Raw genomic sequence first — 13,164 nt, 5'->3', positions numbered from 1 at the left:
GCAGATGATTTCACTGTCTCTCTCACTTCCTCTTCTCACTCTTCACTCACTTTGACTTTCTTTGACTCTTTTGGAAAAGGATTTGGTTTGATGAGGAATGGGTCACAGTGGTCACCTGTCAGTTTTTTTAGTTTTTTTTATAAAAACCAGCCCATTTATACAGATTACGAAAAGTCAACAACATGCTCAGGCAACCCACCAACTAGTTGATTTAGAAAATTTAAGTAATTTTACACTTTTATAATGTTGACTGGTTATATTTGGATCATAAGTGTTCCTAACAATTTCTGTTTTCTCTCTTGTCCTTGGTCTATATTGTGAGGGACACTTAATGGTTTTTCTTCCTGTGGTCATTGTATCATAACCCACCCCCACTTTTTATGTTATTACAACTCAGAATTACCCGTCTCCGTGTGACGTTTGCTTTACTCTTTGTTTTCTCTGGCACCGTCCACCATTAAGAGGCCATAATGGACTCTGCAAATTGGTCGTAATGGTAGCTTTAATTAAACTGTCCACGACGCAGATGGAAAGAGTGGATAAAGGCATATAGATCTCAGATGTCTGGACAGATAGGCCATATTGAGTTGGCTGTCCTGATGGCAGATCATAGGTACCCGTGAGGTAGTCTAGACGCTCTAATTGGGTTTCTGCGTGTAAAATGCTAAGCATGGTGAGATAGGAAGTTTGGACGCTTTGACAGTCAGGGTGTTTGGCCTCTCTCCCGTCTCATTACTGTTGGGAACGGCCTTCTGTTCAGCACTCGGCGGACAGTAATGGCCATATCACGTCCTCCGTGTGAAATGAAGCTCATTTGACCAATTGCAGCCAAACGTGTCAGCGGTCACAGTGCCTTGGGCCGACTGACACGTACAGAGCCGCTCTTTCTCATCTTCCCCTCAAACAGCTTAAGTCTAACGAACAAAAAGGGAGGGGAGGGGAGAGTCTTAAATACAGGGATCATATCCCTTTTGGACAAGGATGCAAGGTGATGGGGGCCAGGCCTGAAGCCAGCTTAATAACATCCAGTAAATCGAACATTTTCAGCCCATTGAAAGGTGTCATCGCTTAAAAGCATTCCACACTTTTAATTGTGGCCCGTCTCATTGTACAGAGGTCAGTGAAGAAGAAAGGTCAAGCTTGGTCACAAAACGCTGGTGGTGATGGAGGTGCAAGGGGTTTTAGAGGGAGGCGTTAAGGGAGGGTAGTTGCCTAGCATCTGTAGACGACCTCAATAGATGCCGCAGCTATTCCAAAAAAAGACCTCCGGTGTGCTGGAGTACAACGTTCCTGTTGTACAATTGAAAAGCTAGCCTGGCTTTGAGCTTCTTACATGGGTAAGAAAAAGTAGTTGAGAGGACGTTTCTTTACTTGCTTTGTTGTGTTCGCTCAATGCTCTCAGAAATGAAGAAAATAAGAACTTGGAAATGGGTTTGAGAGTTTATCTTAATAATGGTCCTAGATAATGTTTTTGCTCTCGAAAAATGTATTGTTTTGGATTTGGTTACACATGCACATTTCTAAAAGTAAAGGTTCATATGAAGCGTAATGTATTTCACATGTGATCTGAGATATTTCATATTCTTCATCTAATGATTTTTTCACACGTGGAGTCCTAATTCTGGAATGTGGGAATGTCATATTTATGGGAGGGTAATAAAACTAATTTATGGCTTTTCCAGGGAAACCTTTGAGAAGGCTAAAGAGGGCCGCCGTTAGTGTGCATTTACATACGTGTGTGTGCTGGTATGCTTCTCTCTCTGTGTATGGAGACATTAGGAGCAGTTGTGGCAACACACAGTCGCCTCTTCCTGCGTCTATCCAGTGCGTCTGTCTATCCAGAGCATCTCAGAAGGACTGCCAGCACAGCTGGGCTCAGATCAGTTCCACACACATAGCCAGACCACAGTAGTACAGTCACCCAACACAGATCACATTTACAATAATCACAAACTCATATGGGAATAATTGCGAGAACAACAAGATGTGAAATGACTTCTGGTAACATGTTGTTAGAAAGAATCAGAGCAGTACATGTATGGATGAAGGGATGATTTGTTTGTTTATTTTTGTTTATTTTTTGATCATTAATTTAATTTGTTTTTAATAAATACATTTGTTTTTAATGTATATATTTGTAAATTTATTTTTAAGCATTTTAATTTTGTTCATTTACAAGGTTGTGAACTTTATTAAAGGTGGAGTGTAATTAACAGCAAGAAAAAACATCACTGTAAATTTTTATTTATAATTTTCCCCCATCATATTTCATTTAATCCATTTTTAAAAGAGTTCTGAAAATAGATAATATATTTGTGTTCGGAGTAGCCTGATATTGAAGTTGTTATTGACTGAAAATCTGGCATATTTTCAAACCAAATTTGACATGACAAATTTAAATGTGTCAATGAGCCATATGGCTTTTTTGGAGCCCCTGGTCACACAATTTTTCTGGTTTATTTATTTTTCATTCATTTATTTAAGCTTTTAAATTCGGTTTATAAATGTTTTTTTTTTCAAAACCAAAATAATAATTTGACAAAGATTGTAACGTTTATTAAAGGTGGAGTGTGTAATATCTGCGGCAAAAAAACTGTTTTATTCCTCATTTTTCTCTATCATATTTTGCCCTCTGACTTACAAGCCCTCATTTAGCCTCTTGTTTTGGCGAACATTCTCAAACATAATAGATTCACACCAACAAACACTTACGTCCCACTGTCTAAAGTGGTGCCACAAAGCCACCTTTTATTCTGTGCCTGTAATTTCCACGGCCTGGGCAGTTCATAGGCAGTGCTTGAAGCACATCAAGCATTGACCTTCTTCTTGTCACCATGGCGATTATGAAAGATTCTCAGCTGGATACTAATGTGTGGGCATTTGGAGGTATAACTCCCTCAGAGCTGATTGACAAACCACTGGGGAGAGAGGGAGGAGAGGAGAAAAAGGAAGGAAAAGGATGGGGACAGGAAAAAAATAGGGCAGGAGAATGGATTTAGTGATTCGGAGAGAGTTGTGAGGAGTGGGAGGGGGAGATTTAGGTAATAGTTGAAGTAGAGAGGAATGGAGGAAGGATGGAGAGAATGAGGGGCAGGAGGAGGAGGGTGGCAAGGGAGGGAATTTCGGTTTTGGAGAGTTAGCGAGGCAGGGGAGGGCTTCTTTAGCCTTAGTACACTTCCTACTGGACTCCACGTCAGGAAACAGCCATAAGTGACACTAATTGGCATGTGTTTTCGCTGTATCAGCTCTAATCAACAGATGAGGTAGAAAAAAGAGAGTAAATTGTCAAGGACTGGTGCCACTTTTAATTTCTTAAAGGAACAGTTCCTCAAAAAAAAAAAAAAAAGTCACCAGTGTACCATGTCGGTTCAAACCCCTATAACTTTATTTTCTTAGACAAAACACAAAATAAGATATTTTGAAGAATTTTCAAGCTGCTTTTTTCACATAGTGAAAGCATTTTGTCACACTCCAAAAAAAACAACAACAACCCCCCAAAAAAGTCCAAAAGACTCAAATAAATACCGTTTTACTGTATTTTTGATCATATAAGGGCAACCTTGGTGCAATAAGAGATAAAGATAAAAAACTTAAAATAAAAAAAAGTATCAACTTTTTAACTTTTCAATCCCAAACTTCTGGAAAAAACATAATAGATTTTTGTTTGCAGTAGCCTGAAATTGAAGTTGTTGACTAAAACCAAATCAAACGTGACATGATAAATTTAAGTATGTAAATGAGCCATATGGCTTTTTGGAACCCCAATCACGTTTCCATTTTAAAAAAAAATATATAAATAAAATTGTGTTCCACAGAAAAATAGTCTATGATTTTATAATATGATTAAAAATAATATGATTTTGATACAGGTGAAGTTTCCCTTTTAACCAAGCTGAATACACGTGCACACTTACGCACTCACTAAGCCCAATTTCCTTGCCTTCAATGCCCACTTAGAACTCTGTATTGTGCTGTGTAATGCAGAGGCCTAACCTTACGCCATCCCAGAAGCCCCCGCTCTGCACTCGGCTTAAGAGACCCCTCAGCTCTCCATCTCTGTCCTCCCAACGGCCCTCTCCAGGCTCCAAAAAATGGAGAACCCCCAGGGGAAACAAAAAGACGAAGAAAAAAGCAAAAGAAATATGCACAGCACCACTCTCAAAGTTGTTGCCCTGGTAACTGGTGAGGGCGAGGGACTGCAAACAATGAAGCCAGATCCCTTTTTAAGTGTTGCTAATTAGCTTGCCTCCGCTTGCTCTTTGTGTTTGCCATCTTAAAAAGAGACTAAAGTCAACAGGGAGAGGCGTTGTTGGAGAAGAGAAGAGAGAGAATGTTGGTTTCTATTTTTCTTCTCCTTAATAGCCAAGGGTGGAGATAGAAGCGAGATGAAGGCCGCTTTGTGCAGAGTGACACGGATTGATGATATAGATTGATGCTACTGATGTAATTGAATATTGATGAAGAACATGTGAAACCTGGAGCTGGTTCGGTTTTGTTGAAGGTTTGCTTTCACAGTGCTGAAAGAAAGTGTGTTTGCTTTATCTTATTCACATTGCGCATCATTATAGGAGATTTTAAGTGTCCTATTCGGACACGACAGTTGTTTCTTCTCTTTCGCTCTTGGTATTTGTGCTTAAAGATGTGAAACGTGGCCTCATAGCACTCCGTTTCCTCTCGGTAAGATTTATTCCCTCCTAACTCTTCTTCAAAACCGCCCCACTCCCATTTAAACACAGATGGCAGAAACTTTTTCAATTCAATTCAATGTGCCGTTTATCCCTTTTGGATATTTTCTAAAGATCAGTATCAGTTTAGCCACTACCAGGTGTAAAATCAAAATCAGACTAAAAGCATGAACTTTATTTTTTATTTTTTGTTCTTCTCCAAGCAAGCAGTTTCAAGTTTTCCTCTGTTTAAATAATACACCGCATGTGTCTTTTTTTCTTGCTTTTGGCAACATCGCGAGTGTGTATTATTAATTTTTTCTTTATTAATAATAACAAAGAAATGCGTTCCATATGTGTGGTTTAGATGGGAAGCCCTGCTGCCAGTTAGCGCTATCCTCATCATGGAGACCAGGTCAGTCTGTTTAGCATGTGTGTAGGAGGATGGGCTTTGGACGGCGTCCCATTGGGCTAGGTCACTCAAGCCATGACTCGCATCACACCCCAACACCTTCATTTTACCCCGAACCATCCCTGCAGACTCACTCAAAGATCTTGAAAAGCTCTCAAATACGACAAGACCTTGAAAGTCCATTTTTGCTTATTAGTTTTTGCAGTCCGCACAGCAGAGAGAGGTTGAAACCCTATCAAGTAAAACTTTGTTTGGCTGCCAGAAGGGCGGTGTTAAGAAAACCACAGCAAAACTGCCGTGCAATTGCCATCAATTAGCCGGCTGTGCGGCTGCCGAGGCTGGAGGATTTTGAGACGACCCGTATCCTGAACTCTCCGAGCTCTCTCTCTCTCTCTCCCCGAGCTGTCTCAATGCTGAACTCTCACTAATGCTGTGGTCCTCAGCACTACAAAGTGAGAGCTCACGGTGCCAACAACGAGATAATGATGCCCAGAGAGCCCAGCCATAGTGGATTACACTTCCTCTTTTGCTCTTTCAGTATGGGACATGGGGATAAGTTACTGCAGAGAGAGACACCAGGTACATATGAGCTCATTTGAGCCTCTTTCACTGTTTGCCTTCCCCAAATGGGTTCAACAGCCATGCAATCCTCACAATCTTTTTCACAGTTTTCAAAAACAAAATCTCTCTGACATCCAAAACACCACTGCTATCGTGTTGCAGTCCATATTTATTTATTTTTTTCAGCAGGCTTTTTGTTTTAACATTTTTGGGGACTTAGAGGTGAGCAACGCACATCTGGAAAGCAGCAGAGGCAGCAAGTTTCAAACAGGTCCCCTTTGTGAAAAATAGGATGTAAAAAAAAAAAAAAAAAAAAAAAACGAAAGCGGTCAGGGTTTTCAAACATTACAGCATATTTTGAAGTTTTTTCCTCCCTTAGTTTTATTTTTTTATTGCCTTGGCTCCAATTCACCCTTTCCTCATTTTAATGGCCGATGGGAGTCTGCTGTAGCTGTTTAAATTTTAAGGTTTTGCTATAGCCTTTATATTGCGGAAACATTACATTAAATGGCAAAAAGGGACAGCGGCGGGTGTTTTCAGATGATTTCGGCATTGAATAATTCACTCGATTTTGCCATTTTCAGATGCGTGTTCTAATGGATCTGAACAAAAACAAATGTGACGAGTGACTGCGAACCGCATGATGGAACAGGAAGTGGCAAATTAAATCCAGCTTGGGCCAAAAAGGAGCGAGAGAGAGGGGGAAAAAGGGAGAAATATGGTCAGAAGTGCAGTTTATTTGAAACCCACCGTGAAATTGGACAGCTCTGCAGGCTACGACTGTAATGAGTCATGGGGACCAAGTTAAGATCTGCGAAACCTTGGCCCGGGCCTGTAAACCCGATCCTGTCGTACAATCCACACCTCGTCCTGTAGCCCGGGGTGGACAGCTGCTAACAGGCCCAGTATGTCTGCCTGCAGCCGCTGTAGACGAAGCTCATTTGGTCACCAGCTGTGTCGGAGCGTTCCAGCATCAAAATAGAGTAAGTCTGGATCTCTGGCAAACAATAATTCATCCTTTAGCGATTATCGGCACGGATAGTCTCGCTGGAAAGTTACATTCGTATTGGCCTGGCCAACACTCCATAAGCGATGGTGCGTAACTCTTTGGATTGTGTGGACAAACACATCCGCGGTGGCAGATTCCTCTGGTAGCTGACAGTGATGCATTTGATACATTACAAGCAACTGCTACCGAAAGCCACACTTCACGTAAATATGCCATTCAGATACAAAGCAATCCCACAAGTTGTCACACTCGTGAGTAATAAAGTGGCTGCCGTCAGGAGTGGCGAAAGGAAAGGAGCGGGCGCATTGTGCGCCTGTAGTTACTCAGAGCTTGAAGAGGTTGTACAAGCAGGTATGATTATTTTTGCCAAATCCCTCACATGAGTGACGTTTTGGATGACGGCTTACATTACATCTGTGAAACTTTTCTTTCATCTCGCCCCCCCCTCTTCTTCTTCTGTTTCTCGTATCCAATGCAAGCAAACAGAAACAGCTCAAGTCTTCATTTTTAGACACATTACAAGGAGAAAGCTGAACTTCCTAATTCCAGGAGGATCAAGCCCGAACCTCAAAAGAAGCAGCTTTTGGCATAGCTTTACTTTTCCTTTAAGGTTGAATGGCACCGGTTGGGAAAAAAAAGGGTGCCTTTGTCTTCCTCTCTCCGCTCCTGATTCAGAGGTGGCTATCATGCAGGGTGCATGCTGAACAAAAGCACCCGAGTGTAACAAGTCCTCCCGGTTTGTACTGCTGAAAGAAGGTTAAGTTTGGTTCTTTTTTCCCCCTCGGTGCGACGCAGGATGTTTTTTTTCTAAACGTTCACATTCCAGTCCCGCCTTAAACACCGTTGATGTTGAGTGAGGGGAAAATAAGCTTTGGCTAGTTATTTATGAACTGCTATTTTGCAAATTGGAAATATATTCTGTCTTCACACCCTTAAAATAGACTTTTTGTGGTGTGTTTGGGTTTGTTTGTAGAGTGTCTGACCACATCTGTCCATGCGTGCGTTTGTAGCATGAGGTAGGTAACATTACTCGCATGAAGAGCACACCCTGTTGCTTTCCTAAACAGTGAGAACAAATTACAGAGTGCATTTGAAATTTCCTGTTTTTTTTTTTCTCATTTTAATAGAAAACTGACCTCACCTATTTGCGTTTAGTCTAAAATGGCACCACAAGGCACCGAGACATTTATTACACTATATAATTAATTTCTTTGTTTATAATAACCCATAGGAAAGAATAATCACATCTTTTTAATTGTTCCTAACGTGATGAGATATGGAGTGCTCAGATTTTCTCCTGAGAAAAACTCTAGTAGTCTCAAGAAAGTCTCACACTGTGCTTATGTCAAGTCTTCATTCAAATACTAAAATACAAATATAAAAATGTCTCATCAATTTCTTCTAATTTACTTTAATTTTAATGTAAATCAACATTTATCTAATTTATTTTTATTTATCCTAAGGTATTTTAAGAGAAACATCTGATGCAAAGTTTGATAGTTCAATGAAAGACAACTTAGAACTCCATTTTGTCTCCTGAGCTATGAAAGAGCAACTTGTGAGCATACAGTTAATAGGGATTTCTAACTTTGGTTGCTTTTTGTTTTCTTATAATATCGTAAAAAGATATATATTTCGTTTGTGAAGAAGTTTTGTGAGATAAAACAAATGATTGTGTCAAGTCACAATGTGTGACATAATACCTCAAAGCTGCTTCGAGTGCGGATAAATATGCCATTTGGCAGTAGAAGCCAGAGTGTAAGTGGAGCATGTTGACAGGGGTTTATTTAAGAATGAATTAAAAACGCAGCGGCATGGCCCTGAGGGAGGCCACCACTGTTACTTCGTTGACCTCTTCTAAAAGGGTCTTCACTAGCAAACTATAAATAACTGCACATCATATCTAACTCTGATTGGAGGTCAGCACAGAGGCAGGGGTTTGACTGGTCGAGTGTGGCTCGCAGCGGTTTCATAAAGCTGATGTAGACAGACCTCTAGGAAAGACAAAATTACATCTCTTTAATATCTCAACTGTTTCTATTAGAATGCAATGAGATTAAATTGATTTTTTTTCTGAGAAAGTCTAATTTGTTTTCTAAGTAGAGATAAGTTAAAGCCTCAGTATGTCTCTTAAATTTCAGAAGAGATCTAAACCATATCTAAGACTGTCTACAGTAACTGACTGTCCACATTCATTTGCTCTTACATTTTTTTTTACTTGTTTTTTTTTTTAATTCTAATTTCATTTTATTTTTTCTCTTCTCTTTTGTCCTCATTTCCTTTTTTGTGTCTCTACGTTACTCTTATATGAAGGATTAGTCTTTGTTTCTTGTTCCTGCCTCTTTCTACCCTCATCTCCATCAATATCTCCTGAGCTTCTCCCAGCATACAGTGGCAGTCTCAGTCTGTCTTCAGCTCTGGATCCGCCAACTCAAGTAACATGATTCCCTCTGACCCTTCGTGCCACCCTGGCCCCCCTACCACTTCGCCGCCATCCACCCACCCACACCCATGGACGGCCCACCGTGGGCTCTGTTTTTCTACGGGGGCGGTTGTGGGGGGACGTTGCAGGCATCAACAATGGTTCTCTGTCAGTGATGATGGATCATTCCAGCATATGGTGCCCACCTGTCCGCAGAGGAGCCGACTTCACTGTTTAGATTTACAGGAGAGAGAGAAAAAGCGAGCGAGCGCCCCGTGTTCTGCCCTCTCCCTCATTCTCACTCCCACAAACACAGGCGGATTAGGGCTCCGATTCATCACCTCCCAGTCGTGTTTACTTAAGCAACCTGAGCGTAATGAATAGAAGCTGGGACATCCAGGAAAGAGGCGCGCAATCACCCCTGTTTGTGTGTTTTACTGCGTTGTTTTGGAACGTCCGTCGTAGAACGGCTCAAAAATTTAATCTGCCGTATTATTATTGGACGCTGGCACATCTGTGCGCACGGACGCGACTGTCACAACTTTGCTAGAACGAGAGCGAGTCGTACTACGTGCGTATGCCAAAATGAATTCTTCCCTGTTATTTTCCCATAATGGACCCTCACCCGAAAGCCCCCCTCCTTCCCTCTCTCCTGCAAAAAGAAAAGAAACCCAGTTGTCAGCCATTTTTTTTTTTTTTTTTTGAAGCCTGTTAAAGAGGGGAGGGCGAGAGCCAAGAGAAAAAAGGAAAAGAAAGACTGGGGAAAAAAGGGAAGAAGAGGGAGCCCCCTGCTAAATCTCCCTACACCCACCCCTCTGACCACCCTACACCCTCCAGCCCAACCCCCCCCCCCAACGACCCTGCTGAATTAAAAAATGCTCTGTTATTAAAGGCAATGTCAGGAGTGTTGATTTACGGGGGGGGCCGATGACAAGTCAGAAGAACTCACACACTGTGCTGCTAAGGCCGCCAAGCTGGGCTCTGACCTCTTCACCCTCCCCTTCCCCTCTCTCACTCGCTCTCACTCTCGCTCTGGCTCGTCCTACCGCCCGCCCTGCACTGCAATAAAACCTGTCTAACTCAACAGCACAATGGAACTGTTGTTGGACCCGACCAGCCGCGGCCTCCCTCATATTTTCTTTAAAGGTGCAGCGCTCACCAGCGAATGCCACGAGGCTTTGGGGTGGATGGGAGAGAGAGATAAGATGAAAGTAGGTGAGCGAGAAGAAAGAAGCAACTCATGTTCCCTTTTGAAATCTGGATGTGTTTTTCACTCCCTGCTTAGATGTATGGATGGAAGTTATAAAGCATTTTTTCCCCCCTGTTTGTACTCCAAATCTTTTTTTAACCTCCACTGTTCGTGAAAGCAATAAAATTGGCAAGTCAGACTCAATAGATTCTCCAGCCACAGAACGGAGCCTCTCCCCTGTTGCTCAGAGAGACTCGCCGCCCCAGTTGCTCTCATTCTGGGCCAGTTTAGTGTCACCAGCCTCCGGTCCCACTGTTGATCTGAGTGCATCGTGATTAAGACCAGCCATGCTGACCACTTGTTCTTCACTAGATACTGTGCCGTTCTCCTTAAAGGAGAGGTTCACCCTCCTTTTGGTCCCCCTCCCCCAATGCCATTCCAAACTCTTTTTCAATTTTTTTTCTTTTTTCAGTGCAGCACAAAACAAGATTTTAGGAAGAATTTCTGAGCAGTTAGTTTCCACACAACGAAAACAAGCACCAAAAAAGATGCCAAAAATGTTATAACAATTTTTTTATATTTTTAATATTAAAAGAAAATCATAAAACGGTCCATACCGCTTGAGTACTACATCTGCTTCTAATTTTTCAAATCCCTGTCTGATTCTCACATATTAGGACTTGTTGTAGCTTAGAAAATGTCTTTCCACGCTCAAATTATTTTCTTTTTTCAGTGCAGCACAAATTTAGATATTAGGTTGAATGCCCATCATAAAAGTTCCTAAAAGTGATTTTACTATGGCAAAAAATAAAACCCGTGCATACACTGTGTACAATATTTTAAGCCTTCTAAAGCCATTTGATAAATTACCATTGTATTGGACAGCTTTTATGTTGCTTCTATGCTTTTTTTCTTAATTTTTTTATTTATAAGTAATTTTTATGATTTTCTTTTTTGTCCTTTTTAGAGCTTCTTGTTTTGTTTTTATGGAAAAGATCTACTTGGACATTCTGCCCATCTGTTGTCAAATTTTTTTGTTGCGCAGAACAAAGAAAAAAAAGTAAAATGGACCACTTTTATGACACCTTTATGGTGTTTTTGGGAGTTTTCAAAATTGTATGGAAAAGAGCTGCTCGGACATTCTGCTTAGCCTTTAGTTTTGCCTTTCAAGAGAAAAAAAAAAATAGTTGAAATTGCATGAGGGTGAGTAAATGATGATAAAAGGTTTCTTTTTGGGTAAACTATTCCTCTAATATAAGGAAATTGTTCTAGAAAGAAGGTATGAGATGGATCTAAGATGGTTTTAGCCTAATAGTTAAGGCTCTAGACTGGTAACGCAAATTTAAGGGTGGTCCTATTTAGGGGTGACCCAGTCACTGCAAAATTACTGATATCACAATCTATCACCATTGCACCCCTGAGCAAGGCACTTAACCTCTGGTTGTTCCTGAAGGGGCCGTACATTAAATTAGTGCACTGTAAATTACCTAGGATTAAATGTGTGCACTAAATTGCTACCATTTAATCCAAATAATCATGGTGTTTATGAAAATCAAAGAAGAGTTTAATAAAGTGGTAATCAGTGCGGCAGTTTTGTCCAATTGTTGATCATTGTTGCCAGACAACCATCTGGTCCAAGTTGTCTCTGGTTGTGTGTGTGCGCGCACACGTCTGTAAGAAGTAATTCACACCACATGCCATCAGTTTGTAGTCTCGGAGCTAGTCGTAGCTGGGAGGTGCTGCCGGTCACTTTAGCTTATCCAGCCCTCCGCTGAGGTCATGTGTGCAGATGGAGGGGGGTGGGGGGGGTTCCTGCACAGCATGTGTGTGCATGCGCGAATGTGTGTGCGCACGCCGCTCAATTGCGACCTCAGCAAAAGTAGCAAGTGCTCTTGATGCAGATGGTTTTCATCACACCGACCACTGCATGTTCTCTCTCTCTCATGTGCCGATTGTATAGGGGGCCTCTCGCCTTTTTTGGCCCCCTCTCTCTCTCTCTAAAACCCCCACCACCCCCTCTACAATAAAAAAGACAGAGGTGTATCTCTCTTAAATGGATTGGCACCATTTATTTAGAGGGTCCTGGACTGGGCTTTGAAATGCACCCTCCCACACATTTAGCCAGTAAGTACTTCTGCAATTGATATAATGGCTATTAGCACTATCAGTCTATTACTGATATCAGATCAGTGCTAAATGGCCATGTTTTAAAGGGGGTAGTTCAAATGAATATTCTGTCATTGTTTACTTAACTCATTTGCCTTAGTGTCTTATGTCAAACTTACTTCTGAATATTTATGCCGCTTTTTCCACTACAACAATAGCAGAAAGTGGCCAGGCGTTGTCACGCTAAAAAAAAAGCACGAAAAATTCATCCGTATGACCCATGCATTGTATTATTACTTTTTTGAAGCTCTCAAATCTCATTTGTCTGGGTTTGCCATTGATTCTCACCAAGTTACAATAGGTGTACATTACCGTTCAAAAGTTTGGGATCAGTAAGATTTTTAAAATGTATTTACAATATTTTGATGTAATTTAATCTAAAAAGTACTCACGTTTTTATTTGATCACACAAAGCTGTTGTATGACTTAAGAAGACTTTAAATATATATTTTGAGTTGTATGGACCACATTTATGCTATGTTTATGGTGCTGACGTGAGAGTTAATAAATGATGGCAATTGTAAATTTTGGATGAATTATCCTTCTAATGACAGTGAATGTTAAACCATAGAGATTTGCTATCAAAGTGAGTTTACAGCTAAATTAACTATTAAAGCTGGCTTAAAATGTCTAAAACTTGGAATTTACAGCTTTTTTTCAGTTAGCATATCGAAGTATGACTGAGGATTTATGCTTGGTGTCAGGTCTTTTTTCTTTTTCTTTTTTCAGCCCCCCCCAACA

At 40.9% G+C, this 13,164-nt stretch overlaps 1 protein-coding gene across 8 annotated transcripts in view; it reads left to right on the top strand.

The window, feature by feature from the left end:
• foxp4 (forkhead box P4) overlaps positions 1-13,164 on the top strand; it is a 130,617-nt gene that overhangs the window by 49,824 nt on the left and 67,629 nt on the right. The gene's annotated exons all lie outside the window — the stretch shown is intronic.

The sequence above is a fragment of the Leuciscus leuciscus genome (assembly GCF_965113295.1).
Source record: "Leuciscus leuciscus genome assembly, chromosome: 23".
Lineage (NCBI taxonomy): Eukaryota > Metazoa > Chordata > Actinopteri > Cypriniformes > Leuciscidae > Leuciscus > Leuciscus leuciscus.
The sequence above is the reverse complement of the archived record's forward strand: the minus strand, read 5'-3'. Positions and strand labels throughout refer to the sequence as shown.